The sequence below is a fragment of the Myotis myotis genome, unplaced genomic scaffold (assembly GCF_014108235.1).
Source record: "Myotis myotis isolate mMyoMyo1 unplaced genomic scaffold, mMyoMyo1.p scaffold_m19_p_2, whole genome shotgun sequence".
In the NCBI taxonomy this organism is placed as follows: Eukaryota; Metazoa; Chordata; class Mammalia; order Chiroptera; family Vespertilionidae; genus Myotis; species Myotis myotis.
The window spans coordinates 58,315,848-58,333,916 of NW_023416324.1; positions in this window are offsets into that span (position 1 = coordinate 58,315,848).

The following is an 18,069-nucleotide window of genomic DNA, read 5'->3' on the forward strand; positions in this document are numbered from 1 at the left end:
GGGGCTGACCAGGTCTGGGTCTCTAGGGATTTCGAGGTGCACAAAGGTGGACGGGGAATTGACTCTGGGTCCTGCAGCGTGCCCCAGACTCTGACAGGAGGGAGATTTTCATTTACATTTTACTAATTTTCTTTCATCTCTGACACTTCTATTAAAGAGAAAGGGCAAATAGCAATATTAAAATATTTCCTCTAATTGATTCCCTTTTAATGTGCACAAATTTTGTGCAGCAGGCCACTAGTATTTAATAATAGACATTATATTACCATTAATAATATAATCAAATATTATAACTAACATTATAATTTATTACTAACTAGTGGCCTAGCAGGGGGCGTTGCCTCAGGTCCCCTGGCCCCAGCCCATGCCACATAGCCTCACCCAGACTCACTGCGCCAAGAGACCCCAGACCTGCCGCACCATGGGACCCATCAATGCACCTCCTGGTAACCGGTCGTTTAGTTGTTACAGATGAAAATAAAGTCATGCATTTAAGCATGCACATTAATTTTCAATGCCTGATTTGTCTACGTTCTCTAAATTGCAAAATAAATAAGATCTTCAGCCAGATAGCATCAGCCAAATGCCAAGTTCTTCATGTAATGACACATACCATTCTCTCCACTCAGTATGCCCCATTTGAATTGATTAAATGTATACAACTCCTATGAAAGGCACTGCTGCTTGCTCTTAATAGAAGAATCATTAGCTCATTACCTAACACCATAAAGTGGTTTAAATGGCATATACTGACTTGAAGAACAGAAGGAAAAATAACAAACAAACAAACAAACAAAAAAACACACAAAAAAAACCAACATTCAGTGCTATGGACAGCAGACCCTCTCCCTTTCCCTTTGTTTTTTTTCTGCTTTTCCTGTGAACCTATTTGCGCTCTGCCTCAAAATCAACATGAAAGACAAAATCAGATGCTGTAATCTGCATTTTATAGTGCCATTTGAGTACAAAGAGGTGCTTTTTACTTTTTTTTTTTTTTTTTTAAATCAATGCAGCTCAAACTTGCTCCCAACGTTCCAGGAGCCAGGCCAGTGTGCCTGTGTGGACACAGCTTTGCTAGGTGCTGTCAGGCTTCAGGGCTGGGGCAGGGAACATGCCAGGTGTTGCTAGACATGAATCAGCTCTCCTCTCTACATAGCAGGAGTCTTTTCATTATAAAATGCAAAGAAGCAGCCATCTTCCATTACCTCCATCCCCAGCCCTCCTCGTCCAGGGGCATAGGAAGGGGCTGGGAGGATATTTACTCTCGGCTTTTTGGTTTCTCTTATTTAACTGAGCCCAGTGGCAGCTGCTTCTCTGAGCGCAATGCCAGCTGGCTCAGGGATAGCCGCACCTGGAAGGCAAGAGGCAGAGCTGATCAGGGGCTTTGACCAAGCCAGAGCTGGGCTTTTGACACCAGGAAGCTGAAGGAACCGGTTTAGGAAACCAGGGTGTGTGGTGGTCCCCAGCATGCTGTGTCTCATGGCAGCGCTTGGCTTCCCTCCAGTCCTTCAGCTGGGGAGAGTTGAGGCTGAGAGTTGGTGAAACTCTCTCACCTGTCGGAACCTGGCAGGGAGCAGGGCCTGGCAGCCAGAGTGCGTGGGTCACAGCAACCTCGGCAGGCGGCTCTGCCCACACCCAGATGCCATAGCCAGGGGGGTAGGTGTGATGGGGGGGCTGCTCCCGAAGACTCTAGCCCCCCCCCCCATCTCCATACCGCAACCTCCCGCTCTCCCCCTTTCACCCACAGGCATCACTGGCATGGTGTGCCCCAAGGCTTGGTGTGCAGATGCCAGGGTTTCAGGTTCCAGATGCTCCGCCTCCTCCTGGCACTTTCAGCCATAAGCGCTGGTAGGGACCTTTCCACTCAGTCTTGGTCTTAGGTCACTGTTGAGGTTTTCAGGACTCTCTAGGCCAGAAACAGACAGGATCTTTGCCTCTGACCAGCACTGTGCCTACAGCCTGCCTGGGGTACCCCCAGCCCCGGGAAAGTGTGTGAGTGTGGCAGGCCTGGGCAAGGGGATGTGAGGGGGATGGGGGATTGGCTAGCTGCCCCACCCTCAATTGAAGTGGGAGAGGCTAATCAGGGGTGGGGCCCCAGGAAGCGCTGGGTTCGCTGGCACCTGTGGATGTGTGGAGCATGCAGCCCTGCACACGCCTCACTGTGCAGGCAGCCTGCTGATTGGTCGTTAGGCATGAGGGAGTCCCGACCATTAGCATATTAGCTCTTTATTATAGAGATTTTACAAATAAGATTATTAATATAAGTGATTAGTACTTATGTTGTAAATTTAGTTCTTATTACTAAAATAGACTATAGTAAAATATTATAAGAAATAAATGAATAAACATACCAATATTTGACTTGAAAAATAAATTTAAGTGAGGTATAGAGAGAAAGGAATATGACCTCTAGTTTTATGCCACAGGATAAAAAAAAAAAAAAAAAAAAAAAAAAAGGCAGAAAGGGAATGCCATAACTCCCAAGAGAAGATCTTACATTGTCCACAATTTTTAATGTCCTGTGAAGTCATTAGAATTTTTGCATAAAGAGTCCTTAGAGAGGGAGCTAAATGTAAATATCTGATTTTCTGTCTCTTCTGATTTCCCAATTTTGCATAAAGTATAATGAAAGTCCATTACAAGTGGGGACAAGAAACATGATTTACATCCAAAGTATACTTGCCTACATTGTCATAAAAAAAATATGGAGCTATTCAGCTATATCTGTTGCACTGACTGACCAAAAATTTTCTTTACTGTAATCCTTTTGATACTCATTAGAAACAATAATAGATGGTCAAAGTAACTTTTCATCATTTCATCATTTTGTCAAGGATGTCTGAGTCCTCGTATAATCTGTCTTAACATGCTCATACGTTTCCTTCTTCTGATCTATCTTGGTCCCTTTTTCAGAAGGCTTGGGTGTAAATTCCTCATCTTTCATTTTGCTGAGTATGATTTCAATTATCATGTCAATAGTAATATATGAATTCCTTCATCCTTAAAAGAAATGCTTGTTTCAGCAACACATTTTCCACAGAAGTTTAATATTCATGAGTGAACTTGAGATTTCTTCCACACGGAGCTGACAGTTTGTGTCACAGATGACTATGTCAAATTTTCAAGAAATACAGCTCTGGAAGACAGCAGCACATGGCTCAGGGCGATAGTAAGTCATAAATGTGCAGTTACAAAGTTGGTCCAAAGAGTAGACCAGTGTTGTGCTTTGGAAAAACATGACCTTAAGTTTTTGTGTATTTTGATATCAGTCTCTGAAATGAAGGAGGCAAATGTTGAGTAGTGATTGAGTAGGAGTAGTAACCCCTGCTCTTTTCACACATGCTGGAAGCAAATCTATGAAATGATGACAAACAATTATCCATAGCATAATTACCTCCATAGATTACATCGTCTTATCTATTTTCTTTGCATGAAAATCAGTTGATATATATATTTAAATATACATACATACACATCTATATATATATATGTATGTGTATGTCTATGTGTAGATGTATAGGTATATGTATATGTATATCACCATAGAATGGTTCATCAACAAATTGCAGGTCTTAGCCATTCAGACACAAAGAAGTAAATTTTTATTGTTAATTTTCAACCAGTCTAGTTTTCCACATCAAAATTCATTAGCATGTTTTAAAACATTTGATTAATGAAGACAATCTCATTCTCACTTCTTGGCACATTTCTGAATATTTAACCAATAGTATGAAAATGTTTTAAATCTTGCAGTTTATTATATCCTGAGTTTTAATTTTATTATCAAAATTGACTTTGTCATGAAATCTGTTTTGTGTTTTTTACTAAATTCCATGAATCATGTATTCATTATGCTGCTGAAAGATTTGTAAAACTATTTTAGACAAGACTGCTCTAAATAGTGCTTTCCCAATTCTTCTTTCATCATCTATCTATATCAACCATGATCTAACTTCCATAATCTACTCTGAATATCAAATACTCTGATGTTGATTCATTATCATTCTCTCTGTGAATTATCAATATTATAAATTATGCTCTAATATAAATAATAATTCTCAGTTTAAAATTATATTTAATAATAGAAATTATATTATCATTAATATGATTTTGCTAAGCTACTCCTTGCATTAATTTTAAGGCCACTTATTTGAGACTTTTCATGTTAATTGTTATTTGTCTGAACCATACTCCTCAGAAGCAGGACTCCTGCCAGAGGGATTATCTGGCATTCAGAGACATCGCAAGATTCACAGGTTCCCAGGCCTGAGGGTTGTAGCTTTACTACTCTGCGGACCATAAACATGCCCTGTTTCAGTAGAGCTTTGGTTTTCCATTACCTGGTGGAAGACGTTGCAATGGCCGTTCACTACATAATAGGTTAATTTTCTGTGAACTTTTGATGTAATTACTATATGTGAGAAGCTATCACCTGGATAATATGACCATAGTAAGCTTGGGTCATGGAAACTGTATACCAAAATAAGACTGGGCTTCATTTAATACTAATTACTAATCATGAGTTAATCTTGTTTCAGAAAGAATGTTACATATTTAGTATGGGAGATAGAATTATCTTTAAAATTGGAGAGATTTTCTGCCACAGCTCCAGAATGCAGGGTATTCTGACTATACAAACAAACTGGTTTTAATATTAAATTGGAAAGGTAGAGATATAGAGATGTCTATCTATCTATCTATCACCTATCTATCTCTATCCTTATTTGTAGTGAACTTATCCAAAAAGAGTATTCACACTAATTTATTAAATTAAGGCCAATTATGATGAGGTTTAGTTTTAATTGCCCAGGACACAAAATACACTCATATAAATGATATTTTTTGGAAAGTATAAACTGCATCAAAATAGGACTTACTACGTGTTATATCATGCAAGGGAATATTAGTAACTAGTGGAATTTAAAAAATCAATTTGATATTCAAAATCAATCCTTATATTATTGAATTCTCTCTACAGGAGTGAAAAGGGATAAAAGTTATTTACTAAGTGAGTTACACACTCATTGTTTTGTTTTCATAAGTATTATTACTAGAACTATAAGCTCTGATTTCCCAAGTGTGTGCATATCTTTTTCATCATTTTTCACCTAAATTTCTTTAGGGTAATTGACATGCCCAAATACATAAAAAGATAGGTCTCCAAAGAACTTTTACTCAATAATTAGACCTACAAGGGAATTACCAAGGAATTTTTTTCTTTCAGAATATTTACAAAAATGGGTGATCTATCTGTGTTTTTTTTTTTTTTTAATATATTTTATTGATTTTTTACAGAGAGGAAGGGAGAGAGATAGTTAGAAACATCGATGAGAGAGAAACATCAATCAGCTGCCTCCTGCACATCTCCCACTAGGGATGTGCCTGCAACCAAGGTACATGCCCTTGACCGGAATCGAACCTGGGACCTTTCAGTCCGCAGGCTGACGCTCTATCCACTGAGCCAAACCAGTTTCGGCTATCTGTGTTCTTAGTAAGCTCATCATCCAATTGTAAACTGTTCATACTTGGTCTTGAACTAAGTGTTAACTCTAAAAATTTTGTGGATTATCAATGCTTAATATCAAAATCCAATTTGTATACAAAGAATACTTGTGCATAAAGGAGATACAGGGATACAGGGAGTGGCTGAAATGCTCACTATAGCATAAGGATAATGGAATCTAGAACAAATAAACATATTTCCTCCTTTGTAATATTAATCTACAAATGTGTAAAATATTCCAGGTATCTAAAATGCGATAAAAATAATATAAAATACAGATTTGAGCACTCAGAATAGGGAGAATAAGGACAAAGGCACATTATATCTCATTGTTGAGCACTCTAAACAGATAACATAGGGGGGAAAGTATGGAAAATACTTTTTATTTATATTTATTTTGATGTTATTTCGTTGTGCATTTGATATGCTGTGTTCTATTTCATTATTAAACATACCACTGCATTAAAAGCGCATTGTTTGGCGCTCATAGTGAGCTCAGCACTTTCTGGATTAGATCAATGCTGAATCCAAATATAGCAAAATCAACTAAACCATTGATTTGACAGCAACCTTGGAGTTTGGTATTTTTTTCCTGTGATTTGTCTGCTTCTAAAAATTCTATTCTTTAATCACCATAAGGGAATGTGGGTTGAAAAGACTCTTTCAGATTTAAAGAACTTTGGCTTTTAGCTGTCATATTGGCACACTAAGTACCAAGATTGCCTGTTAATGATTATGTCTATATGTGAATACTACCACCAGTTTTTCTCCCTTGAAAAATAATATAATTCCAATTGAAGAACTGAAGATTTTTAAATAGATTCTTTTATTCCAAAGCTCAAATGTGAAAAGGATAAATAAAATAGACCATTATTAAAATAAAACTTTGATCAAAATATAGGGAAATATATTTTTCTTATTAAAAAAATACTCCAGTATTGAGTCCACTGCGACTTGACATTTATCTCTTACATTTATTTAGTGAATGACATTTTAGTAATGAGTGCTAATACCTAAGAAGTTCATAATAATTCAAAGCTCTTTCTAAACAATAACTAATTGATTTACTTGTCACTATATACATGATATTTTTTAAAAAATTCCCACTAGATCAAAAAATAAACTAAAACTTTAAGAGTTCAAAAAATTAAGAGTAGCGGAATGATTAGAATTCAAATTATTTTATTCATTTTACCACAAGTAAAATAATTGTCACCCTATTTTAAGACATTGACTGAATTAAAACAAAATTAGAAAGAGAAATAATGTTTTCATCTTCAGTTGGTAATGTCTGAGTAATTTGTTTATCTTTGACCAGTAGAAACTTGATGATATGCTTCTGACCATAGCTTATTATCATTTTACTTTTCAATGACAAACACAATATTAAAATTATTCTTTCAAATAATTTTTATTCATGAATAAATGTTTATTTTATTCATGCACTTACATGATATATTGCTTTATATACTGAATTTGAACACAAGCTTATCTCTGCTTTAAAACTTTTTAAGAGAAAAGATGGATAATATTTTATAAAAAGATAAATATTTTAATAACTTCTATATTTCTTAAAATTTAAAAAGGCTAAGAGATTAACCAAAGAACTTGTATGCATATATGTATAAACCTGGACATAGACAATAGTGTGGAAGACTGAGGCGGAGGACTGGGGCAGGCTGGAAGGAGAGAACGGGGAATAAAAGGGATATCTGTAACACTTTCAACAATAAAGATTTTTAAAAAGGCTAACTTAGAAGAGGTTTTAGATGCCTAGAATCTGAATATTTTATTATATAAATCTTGTTCATTGATAAAGCGCACATCAAATTTATGACTCTACAATCTGTTCAAGAAGTTTTCAGTAAATGTGTAGTCTTTATGGACTCTTTTTTGATAAACAAAGGTACATTAGTGATACAAATATATGATCCCCCTGTCAACAAGCCAGCTTCACTATAACCAGTGCAATGGTGCTGACCAGCAGGAAAAACTAGAGGACATTTCCATTTTCCATGTCCTTTGTCCTTAGAGTTCCTGTTAATTTTTTGCATTTTCGAGATAACTATAGGTTTTGTGAGTGTATGATATAGATTAATGGATGACAATACTAGTAATCAGCCTGTTCATGCTTTCTCTTTCTTCCTTAGTCAGTATTAGAAGACTGAAATGAAGTTATCCGTTTCTTCTAGGTTGTCCAATTTGTTGGCATATTCCCATATGGTCCTTTGTATTTCTGTCATGTCAGTTATAACTTCTCTTTCATTTCTGGTTTTATTTATTTAGTCCTTTTTATTTTTTTCTTAATGTGTTTATCAATTTTGTTTACCTTTTAAAGGACCATATTTTTGTTTTATTGATTTTTTTATTGTTGTGTGATCTCTATTTTATTTATGTCTGCTCTAATACTTATTATTCCCTTCCATCTGTTAACTTTGGGTTTTATCTTTCTTTTTCTAGTTCCTTTAAGAAGTAAGTTTACATTGTTTGATTGTTTTGATTTTTTTTCTTGTTTGTTTATGGTAGGCTTATATTGTTATAATCTTCTCTCTTAAAAATGCTTCTGCTATGTCCCATAGATTTGGGAACTTTTCCATTTCCATTTGTCTCGAGGTATTTTTTTTATTCCTTTTATTGATTTCTTTGTTATCTCATTGGCTCTTTAGTAGCATGTTACTTAGACTCCATATACTTATGTTTTTCTCTAGTTTTCTTCTTATAATTGATTTCTAATTTCATATAGTTTTGGTCAGCAAAGTTGCATGATCTGATTTGAATCTTCTTAAATTTATTGAGTCTTGTATTTTGGCCTAATGTAATCTAGCTTGGGGAATGTTCCACTTGCACTTGAATAGATTGTGCATTCTGCTGTTTTGGATGGAAAGCTCTATAAATATCTTTTAACTTCATTTGGTTTGCAAGGGCTGGCCCCCTGAGTGCGAGCTACTTTGGAGGCATTCTTATGCTAGCCTATGCCACCCATCACATGTGCCAGATCTGAAGCCACTTGGGAGGGGCTCCCCCAAGGCTGAGTGGTCGCGTGGAATGAAACCTCAGGAGAAGGCTGAAGCAGGGTGAATGATAATAGGCTAAAGGACAGTGTCAGAACAGATGCCCACCTGCACCAAGCCAGTTTGGTTAAAGGATAAAATAAAAGAAATAAGGGTGACTACCTGCGCTACAGTCCCTAGAAAAATTTTGCATGGATCTTTGCCCCTCTAGCACTCAATATCAAATTTGTCAATGTAATGACTTCATGGACGACCCAGGAGCTTTTCAAATCACTGCTTCTGTGTTAGAACTCAGAGTGAGTGAATTTTGGCACAAACCTTTTAAGTGTGGAGTCTCAGTTTCTTACAGCCTTTCAAATCTCTTAGATGTGAGCCCTGCTGGTTTTCAAAGCCAGATTTAATGGGGCTTCTTTTTTCAGTGCACAGCTCCGGGGATGCCCAGTGCGCCTCTTGAACCCATCACTTCTCAGGAGGCATCACCACAGTGTAATACCCTCCTGCTTGTGGATCACCTCACTGAAGGTATGGGTTCTGACTAAACCATGTCTCTATGCCTGCAACCTGTTTCAGTGTGGTGTTTTCTTTATATCCTTAGTTGTAGAAAGTCTGTTCAGCTAGTCTTCAGGTTATTCTCAGTGATGAGTACTCTTTGCTTAGATTAGTGTTGGTGTATTTCTGGGGAGAGCTGAGATCAGTGTCTTCCTACTTTCCCATCTTTCACCCAAGGGGTATTTCCTTAACAACATTATTTGTTTGGAACATAAATAAAAACTATTTAAATGAGCAATATAGAGTTGTAGTTTCAAGTAAAAATGGCAGCATTTGGTGTGGGGGTACCGATTTACAATTAATATTTTTAAGCATTCTCCAAAGCACTCAGCACTACTCTGTGAATGTTGTAAATTAGAATAATTAAATAGAAACACCAAAACTTCAGGTAAAACACCAACTAATTGTAGAACATATTGCTGAAAGTACAGTATCAGGTATGATGTGCTCTTGTAGATTTAAGTGGTTTTTACCAAAGCATTATTCAACATTCTAAGAATAACATTTAAAAAATAGTAACCATGTCCTAAATCTGTGTGTTTTTTTATTTAAAGAGTGACATATTATATTATCAGTGAAATTTTATAAGATAAATCATATTCTCTGTTGCATAAGATGTTTCTTGGTATTAATTCTAACATTACTTAAAGATTAGAGTAACACTAGTCAAAATATGCTAGTCTGATGGCTCAAAGGACTGCTAACTTTATACAAATTTTTCATATTCTTACACTGTTAGATAAATGTAAACAGGGTTCCCCTACATCACCACCACCCCAATCTCTTTTCTGTTTAAGATATTGAAGTTGTTGAGGCTTATTTTATATGAAGTATGTTAAGTACATAAGTATAGAATGGAAATGGCTCACATTTACAAACCCTCTGGGAATGTAAAGGTTTAATTCACAATGCAGGTATTAATGTGTTTGATGATGCCTAGGTCTGAAGCTCTCTGATACATTTGCTATCAGTAATTTTATGAGTACTCATATTAATAAGCAACAACACTATCCCAAGACCAGTACTCTCCTCATTACATCACTCTTAAAGGACTGAGACATATTGTAAAATCAGAGGAAATTTATAAATATGTCTTCTGTTATTTGAAAAGAATGCTTTAGATGCCTGGACTGTCAATCTTCCACTTCTTACAATCATTGCATTAACTTAATAAAAAAAGAATAATTTTATTACTGTTCTTTTTCATCATTTCCAGATATTATTTTGAATATTGATGCCACAGCAGTCAAAATAACTGTGAGATATTTCCCTTGATACCTAACATATCATTGAAAGTAATTTAACCCTGCTTTTTCAGACAGACATGAGTGATAATAACTTTCATTTCTGGCCATGCCTTAAATAATTTTGACTCTGTACCTATAAAAATAATCTTCAGAATCAGAGAATTCTTAAGATGCTATAATTGACTTAGAAGGTTAAGTGACCTCTGAGAACAAGGTGAATTTATAAGCTGGGCAGTTCTTATAGCCCATGGAACAGTATATTCACAGCAAGAAGTAACTGCTAGTGAGCTCCCAAGCTAGCAAAGCTATATGTAGAGTATGAAAAACTTAGAATGTTTAGTACTTCATACTAATAGTACAACAATAACAACAACAACAATAAATGTGTGCATTGAGCTCATTAAGGAGATCTTACTGGTTCAGAAACAGAAAAAGGAAAGTGTGTACTAAAAGTTAAATGGGCCACAAAATAGCTCAATATTTTCTTAAAGTAATATGCCATTTAAGTTTTCACATAAAACATAGGAAATTTCAACCTAAAATGGAAGTAATTTCTTTCCCACTAAGTTTTCACTTGAAACTTTGGGTGTTCAAATCCCAACTCAAAACAGTATTAGAGTACAAGTTGGGTTTTAAGGACAGAATTTAATTTGACATACTGAACACAGACTTAGCACCTACCATGTGCTAAACTCTGTGCTACGTACTACAGATCCAACAATAAAGAAATCATAGTGGGTTTTTGTTTGTTTGTTTTATTATCAAAGAGCTTCCTGTCAAGTGGAGGACTCAACAAATTAGTAATTTCAATGCTAAGAAGTAAATATTATAAAGTTGTTATGTGAAGGAAATTAGGGGGACCCGGTCCTCCTTTTCCCCCCAAACAGATCGAATCACCATGGAGTAACTTCGCTCTTGCTTTATTTTGTTTTAATTTGAATCTTCGAACAAGGAGTTATTGTCTAGTGAGGGACTGAATTAGAAGTCTCACAGCTCATGTACAAAACATGCACTTGGCCATGGATTAAAATGTTACTTCTGCCTTAAATTCCTAATAATATAATTTACAAAGGCAAAAATAAGAAAGCCTAGGAAATCAAAGAGGGGGTCATGGTGAGCTGAGTCCAGCATTTAGCAAGAGCAACCACCATGAATAGCATACTGAATAAAAAGATTAAATAGTCATTTTCTAAGGCAACAATAAAAACGTATGTTTCATGCTCAATATGTATTAACAAAAAGACCACCAGATAGGTACAGTTATTCTGCCTACCTTATTATTGAGGAACAAGAAAGATGAAGCAACTTTCTGAACATAAAAAAGCTAGAAAAACTAGAAAGATAAAAAGAGCAGGGGTGGGTTTGATCTCTGGCAATTCGCTTCTCCAACCATGCTATTTGTCACCAACCACTGTGGACTAGCAACCAAAGAAGGAAACCAGAGTATTATTGTTATAGGATAAAATTATGGTAGTGTGATTGAGTCAAATTCTATGAGGACCAATAGGGATTTTCAAATCTTGAATCAAGGGAAATAATAGGAGAAAGATGTTCTTTAAAAAAGAAATTGTTCTGCATTTCCCTTCAGGAGGGACATCCAAGAGTATCACACTGATTGGATCCTGCACTGGGTGTTTGATCCACTAAGGCAGAGGCATCAGTGGCAGATAATCTGAAGCATTCCTACAACTCCTGTCTTGATTTCTGACCTGAAATCTCTTTAATATACTCTAGTTGACTGCTAAAGTATAGTATTATAGCATCACTTGACAACATGTTAGAAATGCAAATTCTCAATTCCCACTCCAGGTGGAATCAGAATCTTTGGCATATGGGTCCTAGAGTTTGTTTTAACAAGATCTTCAGGTGATTCTCATGCTTACATTTGAGAACCATGGCTCTCAAAGGGTAGAATGTCCTACAAATTTATTGTGTTATTTGGGAAAGTACTTGCTTTCCACAACCAATCATCCATTCCTCTATTTCCTGAATTCTTTAAACTTTTTCTTGGATAAATTATTCCAACTCTGTTTTTCATCCGGCTACATCATCGTGTATATAAATCTATGTATTTATAGTTTTTCATATTTGCAATGGAATACCACTACTTTTTAAGAGTCTGATGACTTTATATAATAATATTCTCAGCTGAATTAAGTCATATTTGGGTAAGAGTAACACTGAAGTTCCCCAAACCATTCCTCATAACTCCTGTTTCCTTCTCAGCAAACACATGTACAGGTGCATGCACCAACATGAGAAAAAAGACTACCAAGGGGTGCAATTATTTCAATTCTTTTGTGAACCAACACAGGATATAATGTTATGCACATGTATAAACACACAAACCTAGAGGAACATGAATATTAGTAAGAAGATGGAGTGTCAGTAATTTTTCAAACTTCTTTTTTAGCTTTAAAAATGTTTTTTAATTCTCACATGAGGATATATATTTTTTTATTGATTTTAGAGAGAGAGGAAGGAAGAGGGAGAGAGAAACATCGATCGATTGCCTCCTGTACATGCCCCAAAGGGGATCAAAGCCACAACCTGGATATGTGCCCACCCAAGAATCAAACCTGGCGCAGGGGACAACACTCCAACCAATTGAGCCACACTGGCCAAGGCATTGCTCAAACTTCTGTAAGCTTCCTTTAGGAATACTGAACACAGAACGTCTAAATCACACTAAGCAAGAAAACAGAAGCCTTATCATTTGAGATTGTACCCATACTCATTCATTTATTCAAAAAGGTTCTATCAATCTCTTCCCATGTACCAAACACTATACCAATTTAGAGAGAAAGCAGTGATGTCTATAGAAACACATTTATCCTCCTAGATCTTAGAGTCTAGACACTGAAGCAGATGTTTCACAAAAAAATAAAATAAAACCAACACCCTCCCAGTCCTTTAAAAAGTCACACAAGCACAAGGGAGGCAATATGATGTCAGATATGGACTATGAAAGTAGGGGAACCTGTGATAGAAGCCTTGATTTATCAATTACAAGTTGTTGACTTTCCACAATAACTTCTCTAAACTTTGGTGTCTGTAATTAAAAAAAGGCAAAAAAAAAAAGTAGACCCCAGAATAAGGGTTGTTGTGAAGATTAAAAGAAATAAATAATGTTAAATTTTTTACTTAATGCTTAGCACATATTAAGCACTCAATGACTCTTAGTTACTCTATTATCATTATGTAAATAGGTATACTAAATTAATTGAAAAAATGCAAGGCATTAAAAGAGTATATAATGAAGTATAATTAAAATTAGGTTTTGCCCTGGCTGATGTGGCTCAATTGGTTGGGCATCCTCTTGTGCATTGAAAGGCCACTGGTTCCTTTTCAGTCAGGGAGCATGCAAGGGTTGAGGGTTAAATCCCTGATCAGAGAGTTTCTAATATCAATGTTTCTCTCTCTATCTCTCTCTTCTTCTCCCCTCCTCTCTCTAAAAATCAATAAAAACATATTTTTAAAATTTTTATTTAAATCTTTTTAAAATAAATAGTGCAACCTGGTATTAAACAAAAAAACAGTTGGGTTTTTTGTATATTTATTCCTTTTGTAAAGAGTAAGGAGTTGAGGCTTCAAGGGACTCTATATGAGACTGCCAGCATTAATTTTTCTAATCTGACACTAATTATGCAATATTGATCAGGTCACTTCAGTTTTGATGCAGAATAGTAAGGTAAGGAGACTGCCCAACTTACATTTCCAGTATATCCTCTAGTTTTGCTGGCCAGACATGTAATTTCATACAACCAATTTTATGTTTCATTGAGTAGCATTGAAACTCCAGATTCCTTGCTGTTTGGCAAATGTTCTAATTGGTTATGTTTTGCTACCCTGGGCACACTATTAGACAAAACTGCAACAAAAGGCATCAATAAAAAGCAGGAAGCTTCAGATTGTTAAAATCACGAATGTTATAAATACTATTAAGATGCTCATTGCTGTTTAGTGAGATTCAGTTGCAATTCTAAGGGAGGAAATGCTTAGGCGGCAGGATCTGAGCCACGGATTGTTTGTTCCCTAAAGGGGAGGAAATTCACCTTTGTATAAATTATAAGAACAAGACGGCATTGCAAGGAGGTGCACTGAAGAGCCCACAGAAGTCCTAAGGTTGGAGCCACCTTCAGCTTCACCCCCACCCTAGGTGGTCCTTAATTGCCATTGCACATTGCCTGGCTGTAACTTATTGTTTGCACTGTGCATGACCTTGGATGCAAACTAGAGCACTATGAATTAATCCCTGTACTATTCTGTGTTTAACATCTGTGTAGCCACCAGCCATTATTCAGAGGACAAAAACAAACAGCCATATCTGTCTTCTACTTCTTTTTTTCTAAGTTTATTTTATTGTTTCTCACAGATTCGCTAAATGTATCACCCTATAAAAGAATAAAACCAGCTGAAACCGGTTTGGCTCAGTGGATAGAGCGTCGGCCTGCGGACTGAAAGGTCCCAGGTTCGATTCTGGTCAAGGGCATGTACCTGGGTTGCTCACATCCCCAGTAGGAGGTGTGCAGGAGGCAGCTGGTCGATGTTTCTCTCTCATTGATGTTTCTAACTCTCTCTCTCTCTCTCCCTTTCTCTCTGTAAGAAATCAATAAAATATATTAAAAAATAAAAAGTTTTAAAAAGAATAAAACCATTCACTTCCATTATTTTTTTGGAACAAAGATCTAGAGATTTAAGGGACATCCTATATAATAAAAGGGTAATATGCAAATTGACCCTAACCGCAGAATGACCAGAACGACCTCTTGACCAGTCACTATGAGGCGCATTGACCACCTCTCGGTGCCTTTCCCCTACCAGCAGGCTACCATCACCTGATAGTGAACGGGGAGCTGGGCGTGGGTGGTGGGGGATGCAGGCTTCACCAGGCCAAGGCCCCACCCCACATCAGTCTCCCCACACACAGGGGGCAACCTGTGGTGGGGGCAGGGCGGGTAAGCGGGCAAGAATGGCCAACCTCTTGGTCCCTCCTCCCACAGCTGGCAGGATCCTGTCGCCTGATGGCGACCTAAGAACCGGGCCTGCTGTGGGCAGCCAAGGGAAGATGGCCCTGATTGCAGGCTGGGCCTAGAGACTGTACCTGCGCATGATTTTGTGAGCTGGGCCTCTTGTATTGTAATAAAATATCATTTTTTTAAATGATAGGAACCCCAAACATTTTTATATCCTCTACCTATGTTGATATCTTTCTTTTCTTTTCCATTATCTGTTTTAAAATAAGGAAGAATTCCAAAGCACATTTATTAAAATAAAATTATTTAATTTATTCATTAATGCTTTATTCATTGATAAAATGTCACCACAGGGAAAAATGGCAACAGCTTAACACCTAGAAAAAAAGAAAAGGGCAGAATAGTGTACTTATTGTATTAAATGGAGAATACCTGCAAGAGGAAGTAAGTACATAAAAATTCAATTACTCAAATAGGAAATTTTCCAAGACCCTAGGGTTTGAAACCCTAGATTAAACTCTTCTCTCTCTCTCTCTCTCTCTCTCTCTCTCTCTCTCTCTCTCTCTCTCTTTCTCTCTCTCTCTCTCTCTCTCTCTCTCTCTCTCTCTCTCTCTCTCTCTCTCCTTAAACATACCATGCACACACACACTGAGTTTTATTAATGGTCACAGTGTTTAAAATGTTCTATTTACATGAAGGCAAGTGAATAGTTGTCATATCATCAAACTGGGAACTACTTTCACATAGATGCAGGGAACTAACAATAATAACAACAATTACAAATATTATTTTAAGTGACAAAATGTTTTAGACACTATATAGAATACTCAAAGACAGATCCCAACACTAGACATTAAAATTAATAAACAGTCACTGAAGAGGGTAGAATGACTCACATAAGAGTGTGACCATCTCTTCAAGGTTATGGACGCTATATTGTGAACCTATGTTGGAGATTTGGATATCATAGGAAATAGAATCACAGATGGGTATTAAGAGACCTTTTTATTCTACTTCAAAAATTTTGAAATGCACAATTATTTGAAAAAAGGCAAAAATAAATAAATGGAAGCCTATGATAAATGAGGTCTAGATTTTGAAATATTTTTATAGTTTTAAGGAGCACTGAACTTTCAGAATGATATCATACTCATTTGGGAAGTTATATGGACTGGGATTTCTTAGATATTCAGTAATTGATTATGGGAAGCAAAAGATGAGCAGTTAAGCCTGGGGAAAAGAAATGTTAAGAATTTAGCAGGAAGAGGAAAACATCAAAAGGTTTGGCCCCAGTTAAAAATTCATAGCAAATTCTGCTGGAAAAGGAGTTAACAGTTTAATGAATAAGTTATCTAAACACCAGGAGCTTAAAGGTTAACAGAAATGACTTTAACAATATGACGTAAGTGTACATATACTTGATACACAATATTTAGCTTTTTGCTAGTATTTTTGTTTGCTTTTATTTGTTTGTTTGTTTTAGAATAAGTTTTACATAGACGATAGACCAGCTTACTGACTTTTGAATACTGAAATTATCTCCCAGATGACTTTGATGTTTACTAGTATAATATTCTCCATTCTCATGATGAGGGGTATAGGAGAAGGAATGAAGAGAGAAAAAAAATTCTCCAAAATAAATGTACTGGTCAAGGTAGGTCTTTCTGTTAAAACGGGTTATATAACCTTTCAAGTCCTACTATGCTTATGTCTAAGACCTTTATTCTTGAATTTTGAATTTTCTGAGCTGATTCATCTTATTTTTGTCTGTCATTTCTCCGGGACTTTCTCTAGTGAAGTGATGGGAATGGAGAGGGAAGAGAGAAGACCTACTGTAACGGCAATGTCATATAAGAATCCTAATGATGTTGTAGTTTATGGAAAAAGGATAGAGCACTATTCTGATAATCCTGATACCAAATTGAAAATTTCATCCCCTCATTTCTTTTTACCTTTTTACATTTGCTTTCTGTTTTTGTCAAATGCACCTTAAATAAGTTAGCCCATGCTTTTGTTTATCTAGTTAAGTCTTTTTTAGTTTTATTAATCACTTTCCATTTCTTTAATATATCATTGGTTTTAAAGAGTGAGTTTAGTAAAGTATTCTTATAATAGCAAAATACTTAATTATTAAGGAATATAGTTTTCTTGTTATTTTTCTGGGGTCTTCTGCACCCCATCTTCTCTTCCCAGAACATTTTCTTGGCTATGAGGTTCTTCCACAGCACCTTCATTTTCCTATTATAATTCATTACGCTCCAGCCACTTTTTCAAATCACACTTCCTTAGACATAATTAGATTAAGAAACTGTCAGTAACTGAACCTTCTACATCTTATTGAAAGCTTCCTTAGCTTTACAAATGCCAGGCCAAATCTCTAAAATTACTGGTTGAAAAGGCTTAATTCTTAAAGCACTGTTATCCACACTTGACTCTCTTGTGGATTTGCTTTATCCCCTTCAACTCACTTAATTGCATTATGTCCCTTGTCAGACTTCCCCAAAGAAAGTAAGACAGTGCCTATGCTGTACACTGTTGTTTTCCCAACACTGAGCACAGATTCTCAAACAATGCAGGTAAACAATAAATAACTGTTAAGTTCATTCTGACTATATATAATATAGAAGGGATAATTGATCTCCAGTATGGTAGATGTCCTCAGTTATCCTATATAATAAAAGCATAATATGCTAAGTGTCCAGTTGTCCAGTTGGTCGTTCAACCAATCAAAGCATAATATGCTAATGATATGCTAAGGCCGCTCAACTGCTCACTATGACGTG